Source organism: Cricetulus griseus, chromosome 2 (genome assembly GCF_003668045.3).
Source record: "Cricetulus griseus strain 17A/GY chromosome 2, alternate assembly CriGri-PICRH-1.0, whole genome shotgun sequence".
Taxonomy (NCBI): domain Eukaryota; kingdom Metazoa; phylum Chordata; class Mammalia; order Rodentia; family Cricetidae; genus Cricetulus; species Cricetulus griseus.
In genome coordinates, this window is record NC_048595.1 from 15,302,204 (window position 1) to 15,326,213 (window position 24,010).

Here is a 24,010-nt window from a genome sequence, read left to right on the forward strand (position 1 = left end):
TCCACTCCTGTAATCTACATTCCTAAATTCACACTGGGTTATGAGAAAAGCTTGAAATCCCTGGGGAAAGATGAGGTCTACACAGCCAATTTTCAGATAGCCAGGAACTCATGACCTCAAACAAAGACGCTTGTTTGTAGCATGAACCCAGTGTGAACAGAGCTCCTCGACACTCTACACAGAATGTAACCTAAACCTTTCTAGGTACGCTATCCAAGATTTCTGTTTATTTATTTTTACTATTTTTTATTTTTATTATTATTTTTATTTTATTTTTGGGGTTTTATTTATCCTGAAACAAGGTCTCCTCACTATGCAGACCAGGCTGGCCTAGAACCCAGAGAACCACCTCTGCCTCACAAGAGCTTATATTAAAGACATGCAAAGCCACAACCAACTGTTTTCTTCAGATTTATGGAGTCAGGGCAGAACACTCCCAGCACTGCACTTGAGGCTATACTTTGCCTCTTTTACCATTCACACCCTCAAAATTCAACAAACAATATTCTGATGTTGTCAGTCCCCTAGCATGCTCCAATGTCACAAGCCTACATGCCCTTTTCGATTACATAGGTTCTGCTCATGTATATAATGTCAATCTAATTCTCCTCTTGACATTAATTCCTCTACTCAACACAGCCTCCATGCCCAGGCTGCCATATTTTGCCAACCTTAAAGAAACCGAAAGGCATCATTGGCCTGCTTCTACCACAACTGCATTCCTCCTTTATCTCGGGACAAGTGGCCTGAAGACACAGTACGACAAGGGGAGTTTCAAACAGGACAGAACAGCACACTGTGGTGGGACACAAGTGACTTCTGCTTAGCCTCAGTCAGGAGTCTGCTTTTGGTCAAAAGTTGCTAGTTAATTTGAGCTTTTTCCTTTGGAGGGGGGTGGTGGTGGCTATCTATCTTCCCCACATCTTACAGCTTGCTCTTCCCTGTGTGAGTGCATCCCACATTTCCAGCAAAAGTTTAAACAGAGTGAGGTAACCGCCCTCTCCACTGCACTTTCTTTTGTGGAACCTACCTTGCACATAACAAAACAAAAGGAGCCTCATACCTGTAAATGCCAGCACTTGGGAGTTACAGGCAGACAGATCTCTGTGAGTTCAAGGCCAGCCTGGTCTGCCTAACAAGTTCCAGGTTATCCAAGGCTACAAAGTGGACCCCTTCTTTAAAAATAAACAAAGAAGAGGAAAACAATCATGCCCCCAAACCTTGGCTGTGACTGCCTGGCTTGTACTAGGACACAATTAGCACTCCAGATAAATGCCTGATCAACTTCCAAATTGTAATGATTTTTCTCCCATAAAGCTTCCCACCCAATCCAGCTAACATAGCCTAAGAACTTACAAGAATCATACATTTCAATACTATGCCTCTTCCACATGTGTGTGAATGTAAAATTTTAATAATGGGGAACGACAGAAAAACAGGCACATACACACACAGAGCCCTGAACTGGACATTCAAAGTCTCTTCCTTTAAAATAATTACTTTTTTGGAATTTTTTTAATTATTAAAGAATGTATTTAGAGGAGTGTGGTGTCAGATACCTTTAATCCCAGCACTCTGGGAGGGAGAAGCAGGAGGATCTCTGCAAGCTTGAAGCCAGTCTGGTTTATACAGACCACCAGGCCAGACAGGACTACATAGAGAGACCCTGAGTCAAAAACACAAATGGATTGTTGTCAGTGGTGGAATCCCAGCACTGGGAGGCAGAGGAGGCAGAGGCAGGTGGATGAGGCAGAGTTCAAGGCCAGCCTGGTCTACAAAGTGAGTTCAAGGACAGACAGGGCTGTGACACAGAGAAACCCTGTCTTGAAAAACTAACAAATAAGAATAAAGGGGGGGGGGGGGGTAAAAGGGGTTGGAGAGACTGCTTGAAAATTAAAAACACTTGCTACTCTTTGAATCCCAGGGGGACCTGAATTCTGTTTCCAGCACCTACACTACAGAACTCACAACCACCTATACTCCAGCTGCAGGGGATCTAATGCCCTCTTCTGGCCTCTGCAGATACCGCCATACACATGGCATATAGACTCATGCATACACGTAAACTTTTAAAAGTTAATCTTGAAAGAATAAAATTGTACCACTGGTTTTACAGGTCTAAAAATTAACATATCCGATGTATCTTTAGAATTTGTAAAACCTAAATAAGTTCCCTTACATAGAACATTCTATATGGAAATTGAACCAAGAAACAGTTTACACATACATACATACAAGTACTGAGGATCTAACTTAAAGCCAGCAACTAAACAAGGGGTTCTACCATGAACTGTGACCCTAGCCAGCCTCAGAGTAAACCGTGAAACACAATGAACAAAACCATCAATCGGGCTCAAGTGGTGTCCTGAGGTGTCCCATACGGCCAGGTGTGCTCATGAAATCGAAAACAGTATCAAGTGCAAAGTACACTGGCCAGTGTCCACCAATCACAGTGAAAAATGGGCTCTCCATCATGCCACCAACAGATAACAGTAATAACCCTATTCTCTAAGATGATGACCTTGTTTCTGTTCTTTTCCTTTCTAAAACCAACATCCAGCACAGTTCTTACAGCTGTCCATCTTCCAAGGACCTGTCTGACCACTACGCTCCACGGAGTTGTTTTACTTCTGAGCAATGAGTCATGGGACACTTTATGAAATGGCTCAGGGGATGGAATATTCCACAGCTTAAAGAAACACACTACTAACGTACTCTGACAGATTCTTTTTACTCTTAACTGAGAAATCTGAAAGCCATTCTTAACTGGCATTTACCAGCCGAGCACTCCTTTACATCTCCAAGGTTAATCCTTCTTCTGAAGAAGGAAAAACAAGCAGATACATATTAAATAATATTATAATTAGGTCTCTGATTTAACATTTAATGAGAAATCACATTAAATATTAACAAAGAATCTAAACTTTCATAAATGTCATTAATTAGCAGATACAAAGACAGGCAGGAAAGCAAACCCAGACTGGTAACAAACAAGCAGCCTCTGAGGCCTACGGTGCAGGACAGGAGTACTTTAGAGGGGAATCAGGGCAGGGAGAGGCTTGCTACAAGTGAGCTCTACCTTCCATCTTCAGACCTGAGTTTGGATCCCCAGTGTGTGGGGGCACAGAAACAGTGTGTTCCAAGAGTTCCTGGCCAGACAGTCAAGCCACAACAGTGAGCTCCAGGCTCAGGGAGAGTCGCTGCCGCTGCTGCCGCCGCCACCACCACCACCACCACCACCCTCAACCCCCGCCTCAGAAGAGGGAGAAGAAACCAAGAACAGTGGTACATGCTTTAACCCCAGCAATCAGGAGGCAGAGGCAGTCTAATCTACATAGTGAGTTCCAGGACAGCCAGAGCTACATAGTGCAACCGTGTCTTACAAACCAACCAACCAGAGTAAGTAGAAAGCAATAAAAAAAGTCATTCTACATCAACCATTGGTTTCTACATGCTCAAACCTGGGTTCAGGACAGGCACTCCAGTACATAAACATGCACACACATGGAATAAACACACACACACACACACACAAAAAAAAAAAAAATCATAAAAAAGCCCAAAAAAGCAGGCATGACAGCTTATATCTGTAAATGCAACATTTTGGGAGGCTGAGACAGGAAGACGCCATGAGTTTCAAGTCAGTCTAAGATACATACTAAACTCTAGTCCTGCTTCAGCTGTACAGTAAGACCCTGCCACAAACAAACAAACAAAAGACCCATAGCCACTCTCAAAAGTAGGACAACTGAGGCAGGAGAATTATGTGTTCCAGGGTAGCCTTGGCTACTTAGTGAGACTCAGTCTTCTTGGGAAGAATGCCTCACAATGCCAGTGTGCACAACCTGAATGTGTGCACTACGCTGTGCATCAGGGGGTGTCTCAATGCATGTAAATAAGTCACCATGTCGATGCTTTAAAAACAGCAGACTACTATTCTGTGGGGTGACGGCAGAGTCAACCAGACTCCTACCTGGCTGGACACTACTGCTCACAAGAACTGATTGAGCAAGATCAGGCTCCTCTGCAGTAGGACCTCCACTGATGTGCTGGTCCACTCAACACTCAGTGGCTGGGGAAAATTTACAAAAACAGGATTTTCTAGACATTACATACAACTACAGAATGGAAGAAACAGGAGATAATATATAATATGTAAACTGCCTACAAGAATCAAAACTGTAATAGCGATGTGGTAGACTTTGGGGAGCCCCTTTAGAGGGCCTTAACCTGCCTGGGGAGTGGAGGGGGGATGGCTAGGGGCAGGTGGGATGTTGGGGGGAGGAGAGGGAAAGGGAGAAGGGATTGACATGTGAAGCAAGCTTGTTCCTAATTTGAACTAATAAAAGAAAAATAATAGCATGAAAGTAATTCCTTTCTTAAAAAGCAACTTAAGTAACAAAGGAATGTTTGAAAATGAATGAGTAGGAAAACCTCCCTTCCAGCCGGCCTTTAGACAGACATCCATCACGACAGCAGTCACTATTCAATTACTAGTGTGACTGCAATCACATTACACACTAGCTTAACAGTCACAAAATCTAATTTCTCTAAATACAAGGGACAAAGTTCTACAACATGACAGACTTACTGCAGAGCCTCATAACAAACATACTACACATCAGCTAATGCCTCCCCCAGGCTTCTGTCTCTCCATCCTGTAATGCGCTAGCAAAACTTTTCAAGTATGTCTTTGAATGTTCATGGTTCATTAATGGGATCGATCCCTCAAATTTGACTTATCTTTGATAAATATTTCAAAGACAAGTTTCTATAAACTAAGTTAAAATAAATGAATACAAAACAACCTAACTAATACACAAAGGCATTCCAATAAGCCTGTCCAACTTTGGATACTTTTTGCATGACCAGCAAAGGATTTATCTGAAGTGACTACTCAAGTCTACAGATGACTACTCACTAAGAAAACAGAGTGCTAGGAACTTTTTAAAACTTGGCCAGGTGCAGGGTGTTGGTGGCGCACACCTTTAATCCCAGCACTCAGGAGGCAGAGGCAGGTGGATCTCTGTGAGTTCGAGACCAGCCTGGTCTACAAGAGCTAGTTCCAGGACAGCCTCCAAAGCCACATAGAAACCCTGTCTCAAAAAAACAAAAAATAAACAAACAAAAAAACAAAACAAAACAAAAAACTAGGTCAGGAGTTTTATTGCCTTTTGATTCAAGTGTCATATGGGCACCACATGCCCAGAAGGTAGGGGATGAACAGAGAGTTCTGATGGCACAGAAATAGGGAAAATGAACCTACAAAGAAATGGTGACCAAATATAGAATCCTGATGCTCAGACCGGGGCACTCAAGACTTCAAAGTACCCAGTCACATGCTTATATAATGTGTAGAGTAATATAAAAGTCAGGAGTGGGTAAACTTACACTATTAAGAATGTAAATAATTTTCCTAGTGTGGCAGCACAGGCCTTTAATCCCAGCACTCAGGAGGCAGTCAGGAGGAAATATGAGGACAGTCTGGCATACAGAGCAAGCTCCAGAACAACCAGAGATACATAGTGGACACTGATGCAAAACAAACAAGAAAGAATGCAAATAATTCATTAAAAATGCCAGAGGCATTTTCCAGATCTCTGAGTTCAAGGCCAGCCTAGTCTACAAGTTCCAGGCCAGTCATGGATACACAGAAAGGTCTTAAAGTAAAATAAGTGTAATTTTTAAGCTGGGGAAGGAAACAGCTACTAGGAAGGCTGAGGCAGAAGGACTGCTTCACCCTAATAGTCTGGGAACACTCAGGTAATACAGAAGAACCAGACTTCAGAAAAACATACGGTAGCCAGGCAGTGGTAGTGCACACCTTTAATCCCAACACTCAGGAGGCAGAGGCAGGCAGAGTCCCAGGACTGCCAGGGCTACACAAAGAACCCTGTCTCGGGAGGGAGGGAGGGAGGAGGGAGGGAGGGAGGGAGGGAGGGAGGGAGGGAGGGAGGGAGGTCATCTTTTCTGTTGTTGTTTTGATTTTTTGTGACAGGGTCTGACTATGTAGCCTTAGCTGACTTGAAATTCACTATGTAGATCAGGCAGTCCTCAAGCTCATTCAGAAACCCACCTGTCTCTGGTTCTACCTCTGAGTACTGGGAAGAAAGGCGTGTACCACCATGACAGGCTGAGAACATCATCTTTAAGAGTAGTTTTTAATGCGTAAAGTTTCTTATCCTTCTAAAAGAGGCACAATATACAATGTACACGTGTTACAAATATGACAGTAACTTTAAATATTAAAAGTCAAGTAACTCTCACAAATAAATCCAACAGCTGAGGGTCAAGCATTTCTGTAAGCCATGAAGGAAGAGTCAGTAGGTAGAAGGCCTCCCCCTTGCAGGTACCTCCATCACTCTCAGGATTTTCATGGGCTTGTCTTCAAAGCCTGAATTTACACCATCAAATATCTTATTTATGAGGGCTCTAATAACTTGATTGGGTTTTTTTGTTTGTTTGTTTGGTTGGTTGGTTGGTTTGGTTTTGGTTTTTTTCAGACAGGGTTTCTCTGTGGCTTTGGAGGCTGTCCTGGAACTAGCTCTTGTAGACCAGGCTAGTCTCGAACTCAGAGATCTGCCTGCCTCTGCCTCCTGAGTACTAGGATTTAAAGGCAGGCACCAAAACTGCCTGGCTTAACATGACTGTTCTTCAGGCTAGCCGGCAACTCACAATGCCCTTGCCTTATACACACACAGACACATGCATGCACGAGTGTACCATGAAGTTTTGGGATTAGAGGTATATATAGGCTACACACCTATTCTTTGAATCAAAAATTTTCATTTTCAGAAAGATACTTTACAAAAATCATATATCACAATGCAGAAAAAAATATAAATTTAATTATTTTATAATAGCAAAGGAGTGAAAAACACCTAACGCTTTAACCCCAAAGTAATATTTGCTTAAAGGAAGCTGACTTGTGTCAACGAATATCCCCCTTGGAGATCACCCCCAAAGAATAGGACAAATAAATAGGATTGGCTTAATCAAACCAAACTCTCACGACATTACATAGAATTGGAAGTCATCCTTATACCCAACTGACTTTTCAAAATGTACACTATAAACATTTATTACTTCCTCTTCAAAGTACAGCGTCATCATCTCGTGCCTGTGCTACAACAGCGTCTGTACAGGCGCTCCCTCTTCTACGTCACCGCACTGCGTCACTGCCAGACAACAACAGCGTCTGTACAGACGCTCCCTCTTCTACGTCACCGCACTGCGTCACTGCCCTACAACAGCGTCTGTACAGACGCTCCCTCTTCTACCTCACGGCACTGCGTCACTGCCAGACAACAACAACGTCTGTACAGACCCTCCCTCTTCTACCTCACGGCACTGCGTCACTGCCAGACAACAACAGCGTCTGTACGGACCCTCCCTCTTCTACGTCACCGCACTGCATCACTGCCCTACAACAGTGTCTGTACAGGCGCTCCCTCTTCTACCTCATGGCACTGCGTCACTGCCAGACAACAACAGCGTCTGTACAGGCGCTCCCTCTTCTACGTCACCGCACTGCATCACTGCCCTGCCCAAACTGTAGTGACACTGACAACTTAAAGGTAAATTAGTTCTATTTCTCTTAACCCTCCCTTTCTATTCCAGTATTCCAAGACTAAGTTCAAAAGCCTCTCAGTGGACGCACCAGCATCGTGCATCCTGAAGCCTCTGCTAAGCCCATGGCCATCCCAGGGCCTCTGTACTGCAGACCCTCAGACACTGGTGCTCTTTCTCTAGAAATCATCTGTTTTGTTTTCCTTGGCAGTAAGAGCCTGAATCCAGAACTGTGCACATGCTAAGCAAGTGTCTGCTAAGAAGCTCAAGCTAGGCTGGAAGCAGAGCTCTTCCTTCCTCAGCCTCCCCAGTATTGGCACTACAGTGTGCACTGACACTCCTGGCTTTCTCATTCCCTAAAATGCCTTTTCAAAGACAATTCCCTGGAGTGTGTCAGCTAAGGGGACACATCCATGCCCTGCCCTTTTATCTCACCTGACTTCTACCCAAGCACTTAATACAACACCTAAACTATGTTAAGACTTTATTCTGTTAAAAGACAGAACACTCCAACTCTTTCAGTTGCATGCACTTGTCCTAGATTCTTTTTCTAATCCTGTACAAAAACTGAATTGATTCAGAATTCAAACTATTAATCTTAGGACTTTAGATTACAACTATTTATTGGCCCATTTGCCTCATCAGACTCTAAGTTTCTTTACAATACAGGAATGAACAGCAGATAGCAAGTGGGGTATTAATAGATAGGTTTGTCACCAGTCTTAAATGGACATCATTTTAGCAACTGAATCTTCTAACTATAAAATAAACCTTCTCTTACAAATTCATCATTCAAAACATCACTTAAATCTCTTGTGCTCGCTTAGCCAATATTTATACATATTTATGTAATCAGGGAGGGAAAGGGTAAAGGAAAAACCCTCAATTAAGAAAGGAGAAAAGTGTGAGTTCAGGGCCAGCCTGGTCTACAAATCGAGTTCCAGGACAGCTAAAGCCACACAAAGGAAAAAAAAAAAACAGCATTCCGGAGGCAGAGACAGGTGAATCTCTGTGAGTTCAAAGCCAGCCTGGTCTATAAAGCAAGTTTCAGGACAGCCAGGGACATTACATAGAGAAATCATGTCTTGAAAAACAACAACAAAGAATATTCAGTAAAAAATTAAAATCGGGACTGGAGAGAAGGCTCATTGGTTAAGAACACCCGTTGGCTGCTCTCCCAGAGGCCCTAGATTGGATTCCCAGCACCTACATGGCACAGTACAACCACCTGTAACTCCAGTCCCAGGGGATCTCATATCCTCTTCCGGCCTCTAAGGGCACTACACACAAAAGGCATACCAGTACACATGCGGGCAACACCCATACTCATACCCATAAAATAAATTAAAAAATAATCATTTAGGATTAGTGTAAACAAATTAATTCCAAGGGAGTGGAAGCACAGCTCCATGGTAGAATGTCTAAGCTCCCGGTATGCAAATGGACATGGACTTGGGTATGCACATCCCCAACCCTGAACAATGAGAGCCAGAGTTTAATAAAAACAGAGAAAGCAAAGTGGAAGGTGTGGAAGTCCAGTCAACTGTAACACAATGTTCACCTCACTCATACCCTTAGATTACAATGGTGAGCAAAGGTTCCCTGGTCACATAATACACATCTAACACTACTGGAAACTTTATTAATCTTCCACCTGAAGACTGTGTCAATCCAACACTGCCGGGAACACTAGACACTAATATGTTCACAGAGACATTTTGACAGACACTTGGGATGCTCACCGTGCTGTAGACTGCAGAGACCGTGGGAGGGAAGATCCGATCCTCCAGAGGCTGTTGTACGGGTCCTCTAGGAATTCTGGAAGGTGAGTTAAGGAGAGACCTCTAATGGGACTGCTGAGCAGTTAGAGAAAATTCTGCCAATGGCCCAGGCCTTTTACCCAACCTCCCAAGAAACCGGCAAAATCAAGTATTTAAATTTCCTAATGTGATTACCTTGATTTCTCCAAAACTGCTTCTCACAATAAACTCCCATCAGAAATGAAACCAATGACTGTAGTCCCCAAACTTTAAGCCCATTATGAGACTCAACCACCTTCATTTTAGCCAGAAAAGAAGTGCAAACAGCACAGCCAGAAAGCAAGGTCAACAGACCCGCTGGTGCCTCTGGCCTCAACTCCCAGCAAGCTCAATTCTTCCCATTTCCTAATTGAACTAATTTCTCTACAACTACCCACTAGCTTCCCATTTTTATTTTATTTTTAAAACTAATTTTTTTAAGATTATGTATACAGTGTTCTGTCTACATATATCCCCACAGGCTAGAAGAGGGCACCAGATCTCATTAAGGCTGGTTGTGAGCCACCATGTGGTTGCTGGGAATTGAACTCAGGACCTCTGGAAGAGCAGCCAGTGCTCTTAACCTCTGAGCCATCTCTCCAGCCCCCATTTTTATTTTTTGTCTTTATTTCTAATTTTTGGTTTTTGGAGACAGGGTTTCTCTGTGTAGCCCTGGCTATCCTGGAACTCACTCTGTAGACCTGACTGGCCTCAAACTCAGAGATCCACCTGCCTCTGCCTCCCAAGTGCTGGGATTAAAGGAGAAAATCACCACTGCCCAGCAAGTTTCCCATTTTTTTTAAGATTTTATTTATTATGTATGCAACATTCTGCTTCCATGTATATCTGCACACCAGAAGAGGGCACCAGATCTCATAATAGACGGCTGTGAACCACCATGTGGTTGCTGGGAATTGAACGCAGGACCTCTGGAAGAGCAGTCAGTGCTCTTAACCTCTGAGCCATCTCTCCAGCCCCAAGTTTCCCATTTTAAAAAAAAAGGGTCTCCAGCAGTCACTTAAAATATTTCAGAACACAAAGACATTAAAAGACAAAAGACTATCATTTTATTCAACAGCAAACTAGGAAACAGGAGCTGTGCTAGCTGGTGTGGCACTATTTTACAAGAGAACTGCTTATACGATCTGACCACAGCACTGTCCTTGAATGAGCCATTACATTCTGAATCATGCTTTCTGCAACAGATGCAAATGATACAAATGATTTGACTTCCACCTGTTTGTTTTCTTTTTCATTTTATTCTTTTTTACTTTAATTAGAAAGAAAATTATTTTACATGTCAACCCCAGGTCCCTCTCCCTCCCCTCCTCCCCTGCCTCCCCAACTAACACCCTACCTATCCCATACCCTTTCTGCTCCTCAGGGAGGGGGAGGCCTTCTGTAGGGGGTCTTCAAAGTCTGTCGTATTCTTTGGGAGAGGGCCTAGACCAACCCCCTGGTTTGTTTTTGTTTTGTTTTGTTTTGTTGAACTCCAACAAGCCTGTAACCTGATTCCAACTGACCAGTTTAATTACTGTATCATAAATCCCAAATGAAAAAATTTCCTTCTACTTAGAAAATACCTAATATTTCTTTCTAATTCACCTAGAGAGTTGGGAAGACAAGCTAAGAGCTACAGCAGGTGTGGTGACTTTCAGCTGTGATCCCAGCACTTCGGAGGCAGAGGCAGGAGGATCACTGAAAGTTTAAGGCCAGAATAGTCAACAGAGTGAGTCCTGGGCCAGCCAGGATTACACACTGACACTCCTGTTTCAAAAAGAAAAAGGAGATGGCTCAGGAGTTAAGAACACTGGCACGCACACACGCATGCACACACACGTACTCATATATATGAAATAAATCTTAAAAAATTATAGAGTGAAAAAAAGAAGTAGTGGGCTTTTGTTTGTTTGTATTTTAAGAATGACTCTAAGTTGCCAAAGTCTGAATCATTGGTAGATTATTTCCAAGCAGCCAGCTTAGAAAACAAAACAAACACACCCTGTGTTTTAGTCATTAAAATGTCTAAAGAGACTATAGCGGTCTCTAGACAGTTTTTAAACTAGCAACCTCACACAACAGTTAAATACTTTACACACACACACACACACACACACACACACACACTCACCACACATACACTCACACACTATACACACACTCACCACACACACTCACACACACACTCACTCACACACTCACACACACACTCACCACACACACTCACACACACACTCACTCACACACTCACTCACACACACACACTATATACACACTCACCACACACACACTCACACACACACTCACACACACACTCACCACACACACACACACACACTCACACACACACACTCACACCACACACACACACACTCACACACACCTTTTGCATGGGAAGCGACAGAGCTGAAACGTTTCACATACACATCAATCTACATGCACCCTCCATACCCGCCATGAACATACTCTACATAACCCACACCAACATTACATGCTCGCACAATTTAAAGCCACAATCTACCCATACACAGTCCACACACACACATACACTCTACACACAGCACACTATACATATACACACTATATACATACACACTACACACACTATACATACACATATCCTATACACACCCCACACTATACATGCACACTACAGCACACTATACATATTCTTCACACAATCCACAAACAGCACACATTATACATACACACTTCCCACTCTCCACACACGATATACACACACACATACTGCACACACTGTAGAAAGCAGAAGCCTAACAAGTCCCAGGGCATCATCCTTATTGTGGCTCTGCACTCTTTTAGACTGGAGGACAGTTAGCTGAAATCCAGCTCTTCATGCCGAGCTCTACAGTTTTCGAGGCAGCTGGAAAATGAGCCATACTTTCTTCTGCACTGCCAACTGCTGCTGCTTTATCCAGGAAGGACTAATTCCCACAATGGGAAAAGCAGTTCTCAAGGGAGTTCAGTGTTCTGCCTGAGAACCTGAGCCACTCCAGACTCCCTCCCGCTTTCTGTTCCTCTGCTAGCTAACCAGATGACTATGATTCCAAGATTGCTAGAGACATCATTTGCTGATTTCATGGTATATTCTACAAATTGACAACTAAATGCTGCAGACTACATAAAACAAAACTGCAGCACTACCAAAAAAAAAAAAGAAAAGAAAAGAAAAAAGAAAAAAACCACAGGTACAAGACCAACCAATTTAAAAAACAAAACAAAACTAAGGAGCTCATCTGGTGGCTGTAATTCCAGAGCTCAGGAAGAAGAGGCAGGAAGCCAGCCAGGACTAGTCAGAGAGGTCTCTCTGCAAAAACTAAGTAAGCGGGACTGAAGAGAGGCTCAGCACGCACTGGTCTCACATAGAAACTGAGCTCAGCGGGGCGGTGGTGGCGCACACCTTTGAGCCCAGCACTTGAGAGGCAGAGACAGAGGCAGAGGCAGGCAGATCTCTGTGAGTTCAAGACCAGCCTGGTCTACAAGAGCTAGTTCCAGGACAGCCTCCAAAGCCACAGAGAAACCCTGTCTCGAAAAACAAAAATAAAAAAAAAAAAAAGAAAGAAAAGAAACTGAGTTCAGTTCCCAGCACTCATGTCAGGCAGCTCACAACTGCTTCTATCTCCAGAGGTCTCCTGCACACCCGAGCACACACACACACACACACACACACACACACACACAAATAGTAGAATTTAAACTGAAATTCTAAAAACTCTAAACAGGGTGCTAGAGGGATGACTCGGAGGTTAAGAGCACTGACTGCTCTTCCTGAGGACCCAGGTTCAGTTCCCAGCACCCACAGGGCAGCCCACAGCTGCCTGTTACTCCAGTTCCAGGAGATCCAGTACCCTCACGCAAACATACATGCAGGCAAACACTAGTGGACATAAAGTAAAAATAAATTATTTTTTTAAAAAATCCTCCAAACGGGTATTTTACTAACTTTCAGTTAGGCTCTTTAGACCACCTCTCTACTTAAAACCCTGGAAGGGTCAGCCCAAGACAAGGGAGAAAGTGAGTTCCAGAAGCAGGTGTTACGTGCTTTTAGCGCTCACTTGGTTCAAGCAGCCTGTAGCTGAGTGCCAGCTCTCACAGTTGTGTCCCAGCATAAGTCACAGAATGCTCATATCCCTTTAAACTGAAAGTAAAAAGCAAATATTTTCTTTTTAATTTTTTCAAGATTTTTTAAAAGGTTTATTTGTACTTGTGAGTTCGAAGCAGGTATGTATGGGAGCCCTCGGGGGCCAGGACAACACAGATCCCTGGGAAAGCCAGAAGAGAACTCAGTCCCTGGAGCTGGAGTTTCAGGCACTTGTGAGTTGACAAACCAGGGTACTGGGGACATACTCAGGCCTTTTGCAGCAGCAGCAATGTGTACTCTCAATCGATGAGCCCACTCGTCGGCCCCTTTACTGGTTATTTCTTAGCTTGAATTGCTATGATGAATGTTTTACAATTGTAAATCAATGTGACTAAGCCAACTTTTGAGTACAACTGACAAAAAAGTTGCAAACCCCACCTACTCTAGTTAACACTTTATTTAAATTCATTAATCTGTAATCTACATAGAGAACTACAGAGCCAACAAGATGTCTTTGGAAGGGTAGGAAATTGTTTTGGTTTGCTTTGAGGTTATCTGGTTTGCTAACCTAGAATCTATGTAGCCCAGGCTAGACTGCACATGAAATCGTAATGCCCCCATCTTTCCAGGACCAGAATTAGATGTGCACCACAGTGACCAGGTTCTTAGGTGAGACTAATACATCAACATCCCTTTACATATAACTCCCAGCTTATCACACACAATATTAAAAAGATGGTATATGCTCAAGTCAGGGTTTAGTAAACTTAGTAGCTTTTGCTATTTCATCAAAGACATTAAGTGTGAGTTTGGTGAGGAGGTTACACACTTGAAATCCCAGCAATCAAAAGGATTGGTAGGCCATCCTGAGACACAGCAAGACCAGGATTTTAAAAACAAAAGGTAAGCAGGGCGTGGTAGTACATACTTTAATCCCAGCACTCTGGAGGCAGAGGCAAAATGATTTCCAGGACAGCCAGAGCTATGAAGAGAGACCCTGTCTCATCCAGTCTCAAAAAAAATGGGAAGGGGATATGCACAACAACAATGACACTGAAATGTCACACAACCATGAAAACCTGAACACTGACCCTCATCAACTTGCTAAACAGCAAAGTTCAACAGTGGGAGCCTGGAATCCCAGAGATGGAAGAAAGGCAGACACAGGAGGCTCCTTGGGGCTCCCTGTTGTCAGCCTAGCCAAATCCGTGAGTTGCAGCTGGTAAGAGACTTTGCCTCAAACATCAAGGGAAGAGTGAGTCAGGAAGGGAGCTGGCATCAGACTCTCACGCTCACACCTGTACACACACATGGCACATATGCACATAATAAACGTATATCCACACACAAGGGAAGTCAAACTGTCCTCTTGCTGCTCCTAGTGTTTCTCTTTCTGGAGAATGCATGCTGTTAAATCACACCACCACTACCAGCAGCTTGGTGCCTATGGCAGAGACAGGACCCAAGGTACCACAGGTTACCAACCTTTGATTTGGAGCATTAAGTGAAACTACCGGGAAAATGGAAAGCGACAAAGAAAACCTGCCAGCACTCACTGAAACAGTTCTGACCCTATCTCTGAGCCGTAGACAGGCTGCTAGGAAACTCATATGCTCTCCCAGGGCCCCAGGGTCACAGCCTCATCATGCTATGCATCTAGGGTCAAGAATCTCCAAGTACAGAAAGACCTAGGTGAGTAGGCCAGAAGCACACTGCTCCACAAAGAAAAGCATCAGAGACCCCTTCAATGGTGCCATGCCACATTAACTCAAAAATGGTCACCCAATGAGGTCATCAGACAAAATCCAAAGGGCTTTTCATTCACGTTGACAGAGAACCACTGTACATTTGAGAAATGAAATATGATTACTCATTAATGCTCTTTTAGAAAAAGAACTAATTGATGTCCACTGGTGTGTTCTGTCTGCAGAAGGCACAAGCAGTAAACAAAACTGCAACAGTTGAGTGGCTCTCTGCTGTTTGCCTGGGGCAGGCCCTCCATGGCAGCCTCCGGCTCCACAGCCACACTATTCTTCACCTGAACCCTTGGGGTCTTCCCATACTGCCCTCCACTCAGAACAGTTCAAGTCACCAGCAAAACAAAGACTCCTCATTCCCTCCATCCCCCACTCCTTCACCCCTCCTCTTCTTCGGCAGTGAAGGTTTGAGTAACTGAGCACAGGCCTCAGCCACTACTACACAAAGTGTTTCTATTGGCCATGTACAACAACTGACAGACAACAGCTCTGGGTTGATCCCTCACATCCCACAAAACGCTTCAGTCTGTGAATGAGTACAGGCAATCCCAGACTGTGAATGAAACTGATCGATGCTGGACTAACAGAAATTTACAAAATCTCTAACACACGGACCTCAGGAAACAGTCAGTTCCCATTAGCTACCTAAAGTCCATGGTTCAGCTTTTCAGTTATCCTAACTTACTGCCTGTCTGTCAACACAAGAGCTAAGGCTTACTTCTAAAAACACTAAGGTTCTTCACAAAATATTCAGGAAACAGTAATGCCTGAGGCAGAGTTACATGTACTGTTAACAGCATTTAACCCAGTAACTGTCAGAGAAGGCACTGAAGAAAACACTGCTCCAACTAAAACCAATGATAAAATGGCAAATTTTACCTTGGGTTTCAGGCACACATTTATACATTAGCCTGGTGACATGGAGGTGACTTTTTATTGTGTGTACTCCATTATAATCCCGTCCTAAGACTGGTGTCAGCCAAGTCACCAGAGTTCAGACTCTACTGTGTTTGGCCTTTTTAAAAGTTTTGATTTGGTTTAGTTTCAATTTCTGTTTTGTTTGTTTTGTTTTTTTTTCGAGACAGGGTTTCTCTGTGGCTTTGGAGGCTGTCCTGGAACTAGCTCTTGTAGACCAGGCTGGTCTCAAACTCACAGAGATCCGCCTGCCTCTGCCTCCCGATTGCTGGGATTAAAGGCATGCGCCACCACCACCCAGCTAGTTTCAATTTTTTTAAGACAGAGTCTTGTTACATAGCCTAAATTGGCTTCAAACTCACCACACAGTCCTAGACTGGCCTGAACTCTCCATCCTTCAGACTCAGTCACGCCAGGCTAGAATTACAGGCCTGAACCTGATTCCTATTTGCACTCTTACAAGAATCTTTAAGCTGGCCTGTGCGCACAGCTATCATCTGCACTCAGGGGCAAGGCAGATGCAGGCCAACTTGGACTACCTAGCAAGACCATGTCTCAAAAAAAATTTTTTTTTAAATAAATTCTCCACTTCACATTACCCGAGATAAAAACTGGGAACTACTGGGGTCAGAGAGAGAGCACCATGCTTACAGGGGACCTAAGTTCAGTTCCCAGCACCCACACTGGGCAGCTTACAGCCACCTGTAACCCCTAATTCCAGCTTAGTGGGTGGGGAGGTGGGATCCAAAGTCTCTGGCCTCCAGTACACCTGAACTCAAATCCCCACATATGAGTGCACACAAACACACGAATCTTTTTTTTTTTTTTTTTTAAATGAACCGAAACACCACCTGACACTGGTGCTGACTCTTGTAGTTCATGGGTTAATATTAAGCCAAGTAATGCCTTAGGGAGTTGTAGTCATACAGAAATAAATAACAGAAGATAATTTTAACAAGGCCAAGGCTTTCCAGGGTAGCACTTTGATGTAAAAGGGTGCCTTACCTCAATAAATAACAGGGAAGATTTCACTTTACATGTATTTCAAGAAACTTGATTTCCTTTTGCAACTGTGAACTGTTTAATAAAGAGGTAAAATTCTCAAAATGATACAGATGCAAAGTGCCCACAATGAGATTGAGGGTGGCAAGCGACAGGGCCAGTGCCAACCAACAAAGGCCCGCACAGCAGCACTGGAGACCCCATACTGTGAAAGCCCTCTTTGTCTCTCCAGTGAATACAAGTCCTTTCAATGTCACAGCATATAGTTTAAGAAAAACAGAAACAGGCAAATGAAGCGGAGGATGGGCCTGCTTCTGTAGGGGACATCTCCTCAGCCACATAGCCACGACTGGGCTGAAGGTCCATGAAGACTGAAAAGCTTTGCAAGTGTGCAGCTACTGAGTGTGTTTATCAACGGAGACCAGCAAGACAGAGCTAGTGCTAGGAGGTGCTCTTGTCATTAGGAGGAAACAGAATGTGCTGTCATCTACCTCTGTAGAGGACTTGCAAGGATAATCCTACCACTTTTCCTTGATGGGACAGCAGAAAGGCTAAGATAGAGATCTGTGCCAGGAAGGGATGCCTAAAAAAAACGTGGCAGGGCAGAAGTAGGAGATCTCTGAGTTAGAGGCCAGTCTAGTTTACATAGCCAGTTCCAGGTTAGTGAAGGCTACATAGTAAGACCCTGACTAAAATTAAAAAAAAAAAAAAGTTAAGGTAAAATGAAGCAAGTAAACGTAAGGTAACTAAGTGTTAAATGGTTCATGATGCCAGCTACAGAAATCATACTCGGCATTTGTTTCCACACAATGGCACCCACTGAACAGTTGTATAATCTGTTAATCTTTAACAGCCAATTTCATCTCCCATGTTTCCTTTCAAATGTATCTGCTCAGGTCTGCTTTAATCCAGGGAATGAGGCCGCCAGCGCCTAAGCTAGCAGCACTGCAAAGTCTGACATTTAAAATCAGCACATGAAAACTAGCACGGCTACATCATCTCCAACATGTCCCGACAGTTCTAAACTCAAGATGCATGCATGTGTTTGTTTTTAGGAGATGAGAAAGCTCACTATACTGCTCAGGCTGAACTCCTAGGCTCAAGCAATCCACCTGCCTCACCCTCCTGAGCAGATGGGGTAAGAGCATGTACCACCATGTTCATTTAAGAAGACTACTTTTAAACATGCACAGCCTGAGATGGGACATACAAGGCCATAAAGTACTGCACACAAATCTCACCAACCCGTATAACCCAAGATGTTCTGCAGTACAAGGGTAAAATGTGAGTTTTAAAGTCACACCTGAATTGCAATTCCAGGTTCACTGCCAAGCTTACATTTCCTACACTGTACAGTAACAGACATGTGTTTTCTGAGATGGGGGTCTCATTCAGCTCAAGCTGCCTCTAATTCACTGCATAGGAGGATGTCCTTGAACATCTGATGTTCCTGCCTCTGCCTCCTGACTGCTGAGACTACAGGTGTACTTAAGAGGATATTCTTACACAGGCCAGCGCACAGGGCAGATGTTCAACAAAAGGGAGCATTGATTATCACACTATTAGCACTCAAGAGTGGAAGCTCTCACAGTAAGTGTAAATTATTTTATTTTGGTTTTGTTTTGAGACAAGATCCCACAACGAAAAGTGGGTTTGCCTCAAACTTGTGGTCCTTCTGCCTCAAGCTGCCAAGTACTGGGAGTTACAGGCTCATAGTTAAAAGCACAGCTCCTACACAGGAATACTTTACACACAAAAGCAGCTACTAAGCAGAGATTTGCTTTGAATAGTCCTTTACACTGATTGGTTTAACAAAGAAAGTGACTAGCCAATAGCTGAACATGATAAGGTTAGGCAGGAGAGCCAAACTGAAAATCCCGGGCAGAAGAAGGGTGGAATCTGGAGTCGAGAGCAGATGCAGAGAGAAGCAAGATGGGCATGCCATATTGAGAAAAGGTACCAAGTAATGTAGCAAAGCATAGATATGGGTTAACAATATGGGTTAATATAAGAGTTAGCTAATAACAAGCCTGAGCTATTGGCCAAGCATTTACAATTAATATTAAGTTTCTGAGTGGTTATTTGGGAGCAGCTCCCAGGACAGAAAAACTCTGCCTACAGAGATTGTAATTTATTTAAAATAAACATATATTCCATTCCCTCAACTTACAGGTGTACTCATGTGCAATGACAGTTAAATTTTTTAGAAATATGAAAGTTCAGTGTTATTATAACCTAAAGCTGAATGTCTAAAAGAAAGGAAAGAGCACACTTCCCCTCCTACATAGCCTTGAAAACAACTCATGCCTCAACCTGCAGCCAGCAGAGGGGTCTCCAAAAGCTGTTCCACCATGGATTCTGGTGGAACACACATGTCCTCACTCACAACAGACTACTTCCTCCTTCCCTGCCCTCCATTAAGCTATCACTGCCAAAGCAAAACCAACACACAGAGTTCCAGCAAGAATGGCGGCTTCCCTCACTGCCCACATTTTAAGTGCAGTCCACATTTACCATGCCTACCTGCCAGCTTTACAGTGAGGACTCACAAACCTGTAACTACAGCAAGAGTTGTTCTGAACAAGAGCACGTCCGTCCGTCAGCTAACTCTGCTGCTGAATGTCCCCCATAGAAGCGTGGCCAGCATCTTGCACCTCCTTCACCACACGCAATGTTCACCATGGGTCCAGAAGCCCAATGAGCCACAACCTGACAACCTTAGCCTCCGAAACCCCACCTCTGTACAATTCAACTATGTTTCACAACCACAACTGTGTGGAAAGCAAGGAAAAGGCTGGAGCAGTGGTTAAGAGCACTTGGCTCCCAGCACCCACAACACAATGGCTGTAACTACAGATCCAGGGAATCTGATACCCTCTTCTGGCCTCCAAGGGTACCACACACACAGAGAGACACATAAAAAATAAAAATAACATCGTTAATGAGGAAGGTCTTTTAATAGGGAATGTTCCAAGCAATCTGCTTCAATCATGCTCAAAAGTTAAGTCTTAATTTGATACCTCAGCTAAGAGGCAGCATAAAGGGAGGGAAGTTCAAATCCGAAACTGAAGCCAAGTAAGAATGCACACTGCTAAAATAAGTAAATAAAAGAAAAAGCTCACTGCTCCACTTCAGTCTGCTCCAGGCACGAAAGCATGATGGGTAAGGAGAGGGAGGGGGCACTCTGCAGAGCCGTGGCCTGATTGGGGGAGGAGGATTACAAAATAAATACAGCAACAGTGTGTGCTAAGTACTCCCTCCAAGGGAAGCATTCAGGGAAGCCTGCCACTGAAGAGCATATACTCACACAGTACGTGCTATGAATAAACCCACACTACACCTTAGCAATTACACAGCTCTCCCCATGTCACACAGTCAGTAAAGTAAGACTGCACAGACTCAACTCAGGTCAGCAAGCTCCACTCCCCGCCAAGTCTGTAGCCACCCCCACTCCCCTCCCCAATAAATTCCTGTGTCAAGTCAAATAACCCACCTTCTCAAACAGCAGGAAAACAAAACAAGATAGGGAAACCAGGCACAGAACAGTTTTGGCTTGTTTACTATGTATAAAGTATATTGGAGAGAAAGTGGAGGGACCTTTTTCAAGTCTCATAGATTAACTGGACAACTGGTTCAAATTTAACATCGGTCCTTGCAGACACGCACCTCCTCTGATTCATTTTCACTCACACACCTACTGCTTCACTACTGCTGGTCAGACCAAACATTTCTTTTCATCCCAGGTGGTGCTCTGATTGAATTACTACAGTCCAGGCTAACAATACTGAGGTTTCTAGTCAGCAAGTAACACAATTTCAATGTGTGAAACACTTCTTCCCAGTGCATTTAGCACATCCCTGGGGGTTGGTGTGCCAGGCTGCAATCACCTGTGAACTGAGTGTAACTGTGCTGTACCAGCAGCAAGCTGGGTTCATGCCACTCTCACTTCTGCTTAGGGCAAGCCCAGGTGAGAACATCTGCAAAGGCCAGTCACAAGCCCACACACCATGTATTCAGGCACACTGCACACATGGAAATGTAACTTGATGCAAAAGTGAATTCTGGAGTCATCAAGACAGCCTATTGAGTAAAAGGCATTTGCTGCCAAGCCTGATAGCCGGAGTTCGATTCCTGGAACCTACATGGTGGAAAGAAAACTGACTCTCACAAGTTGTCCACCGACCTCCAAACACACTCAGAAGCAAAATAAAATGTACAAAATAAATAGCTGAGTATGGTTGCCCATGACTTTAATTCCAGCACTCCAGAGGCAGAGATAGGCAGATCTCTGTGAGTTCAAAGCCAACGTGGTCTACATAGTGAGATCCAATATAGCTAAAACTTCACAGATAAACCCTGTGTCAAAAATAAAAATAATAAGTAAACAAGCAAATAAACAAATAACAAGGATTCCTATGTAAACTGTTATTCATGCAAAGCTCAGGCTTTTCTAATATGAGATGTCTTCATTTTCACTTTCCCCATTTTCTCTTAATGACATATTATTTAAGTATTTAATGGTTATACAATACTGGTCTCAAAGACCTGCAACTTTTTTTTTTTTTATGTGCACTGCTGTTTTGTGTATCTGGATGGGGGTGTCAGATCCCCTGGAACTGGAGTTACAGACAGGTATGAGCTGCCATATGGGTCCTGGGAATTGAATCCAGGTCCTCTGGAAGAACAGCCAATGCTCTTAACTGCTGAGCCCCAACCTACAACTTTTTTTTTTTTTTAATCTATCCTAGGTCTCACTGATTCTGAAGCTACCACAAGGCACTGAAAAGTAAACAGGAGTCAAACAAACAAATCCTTATCATCCTCATCATCGTCATCGCCAGACAGTGGAGTACAAACCGGCCTGTGATCTCATTTATTCAGGAGGCTGAAGCTAGGGAACCACAAGTTTCAGGGCAGCCTGAGCTACATTGTTAAAACCCTGATGAATGAAAAAAAGACAAGAAACAGGAGAAAAGGAGCAGGCAAGGGCACAGCTCAGGGGTAGAGCACTCGCTTAGCATGAGGCCCTGGGTTCACTATCACATACTAGACCAAAAGCTAAACACTGTGGAACCTCTCAAGAATGGGGCTCAGTTGGCAGAGCGCTTGCCTTACATGAAAGCCTGGATCTAATCTTTAGCACTTCCAAAACCTGAGCATGGTAGTTAAGGCTTGAATCGTAACACTGCAGAAGTAGAGGCAGGAGGATCCCAAGTTCAAGGTCATCGTCAGCTGCTCTAGGCAGTCAAGGCCAGCCTGGGCTACATGAGACTCAGTCTCCAGCCTGGGCTACATGAGACTCAGTCACAAAGAAGCCGATACAAATAAAATAAATTAATCAAAGAACACACACACAGGAAGGAAGCAGAAAGGAGAGGAAGGCCAGGCAGAGGCCTTTAGCCATCAGAACACATGCTCCAACCACCAGACTTAATTTACTGCCCCTAAAGTAAAAACAGGAACAGAGGACGGAAACTGCATTGGGCAGTTTACTTTAAAAGCAGAAAGCACTTATCTGCAGAAAAAGTTTTTTGGAAGATCATGATGAAGCAACATTCTGCCACACAGATCCAGGGAAAGACAAGACACCAACATTATCATGCCCTGCAGACAACTGCACTAACCAGAAGGCACTTCCTGAGAGCACTATCAGGGTTCATAGCTTTCTGATGGTCTAGACATCAGTGCAAGGGGTGGAAACATCCATACAACCTTCAACAGATATTTTTCTTTTTCAAATCCAAGGTCTAGGACAAGCTCTCAACAAACTGTTTCCTTCAGCACACTACAAACACTGCACACTGTAAGGACACTACTGAGTCTAGCCTAAGACCACAGAATGAGTAAGCCTGACACTCCGACAGTCACTTCTACAGATGGCTAATCTTGTATGACTGGACTGAGTGACACCTGAGAAATGGTGCCTGTCTGAGGATGGTGCCAAGATCATACCATAAGCTCCTCCGACCGAACAAACTGACTGAATTCACTGACAGACTTTGAGGGGGACTAGTCAGACCTGTCAGCACTGCAGAAGCCATGGCCTGATTACAGAGGGGCTCAGTGAGGGTGTGTCCTGGGGCTATATTTCTCCCCAAAGCTTTCTTAGCTGCCCCACTCTGATCCTTGTAAGATGGACAGGAACCTTTGGAAGGCTGAGAGAAACTTGGAAAAAGTCAGATCTCTTCAGAATTTTCAAACCTGAAATTTGTACCACCAAAGATCTGTTGATATCTGTGTGTTATATCTGTGTGTTGGCTTTAAATTTTTTCTGGACAGGCTTTCATAAAGGAAACATAAAAAGTGGCATTATTTTGGCCTGAACAGTTAAGCCACCACACCTGGAATGTAATACTTTCAGTAGGATTTACATTAATCACATCTAGTCAAACCAAGGCCTTAGTTTGTAAAAACAAATGCAACAAATAATCTTTTTCTCAACTGTTAACCAAAGGAAAAAAAGAATAATTATGGCCTTTAGTTAGTAAAGTGTTTTCTGGTTGTCATTATTTAAGACCAAATGATCTAAAAGTCCCCTTTCAGATCATCAGCTGTTTAAATATCAAGTTAAGAAAGAAACCCTTAGACTTGGGGGGGGGGGGTGTGCTAGGCTCCGCCCCAAATGATGTGACAGACGGATGATTCCCCCATGGAAGGCCTCACCCTTTCTATGGAGCAGAACAACCAGCTACCCCAGGACATGGCAGCACTCCAACCTTCTCAGGTCCCCCAAAGATGGTCAACACCCCCCACGTCAGCAGGAAGCAGTCTTGAGAATTCGATGTCCTTATTCCTTAACCTGCCATGTCTAACACCCCACCTTTTTTAATAATAAGTAGAGGTGGGAATGAAAGGTTCAGGCTTTG

General features: G+C 43.7%; 1 protein-coding gene across 4 annotated transcripts in view; it reads right to left on the reverse strand.

Moving 5' to 3' along the window:
- Window positions 1–24,010, reverse strand: part of Eif4g3 (eukaryotic translation initiation factor 4 gamma 3) — a 205,253-nt gene that overhangs the window by 151,245 nt on the left and 29,998 nt on the right. For 3 of the 4 annotated variants that reach the window (XM_035439492.1, XM_035439495.1, XM_035439496.1), the window contains exon 2: window positions 9,312–9,387. The exons of the other annotated variant lie outside the window; for it this stretch is intronic. The gene's annotated coding sequence lies outside the window, so the exon portion shown is untranslated. The remainder of the gene's footprint in view (window positions 1–9,311; window positions 9,388–24,010) is intronic. 4 annotated transcript variants of the gene reach the window in all.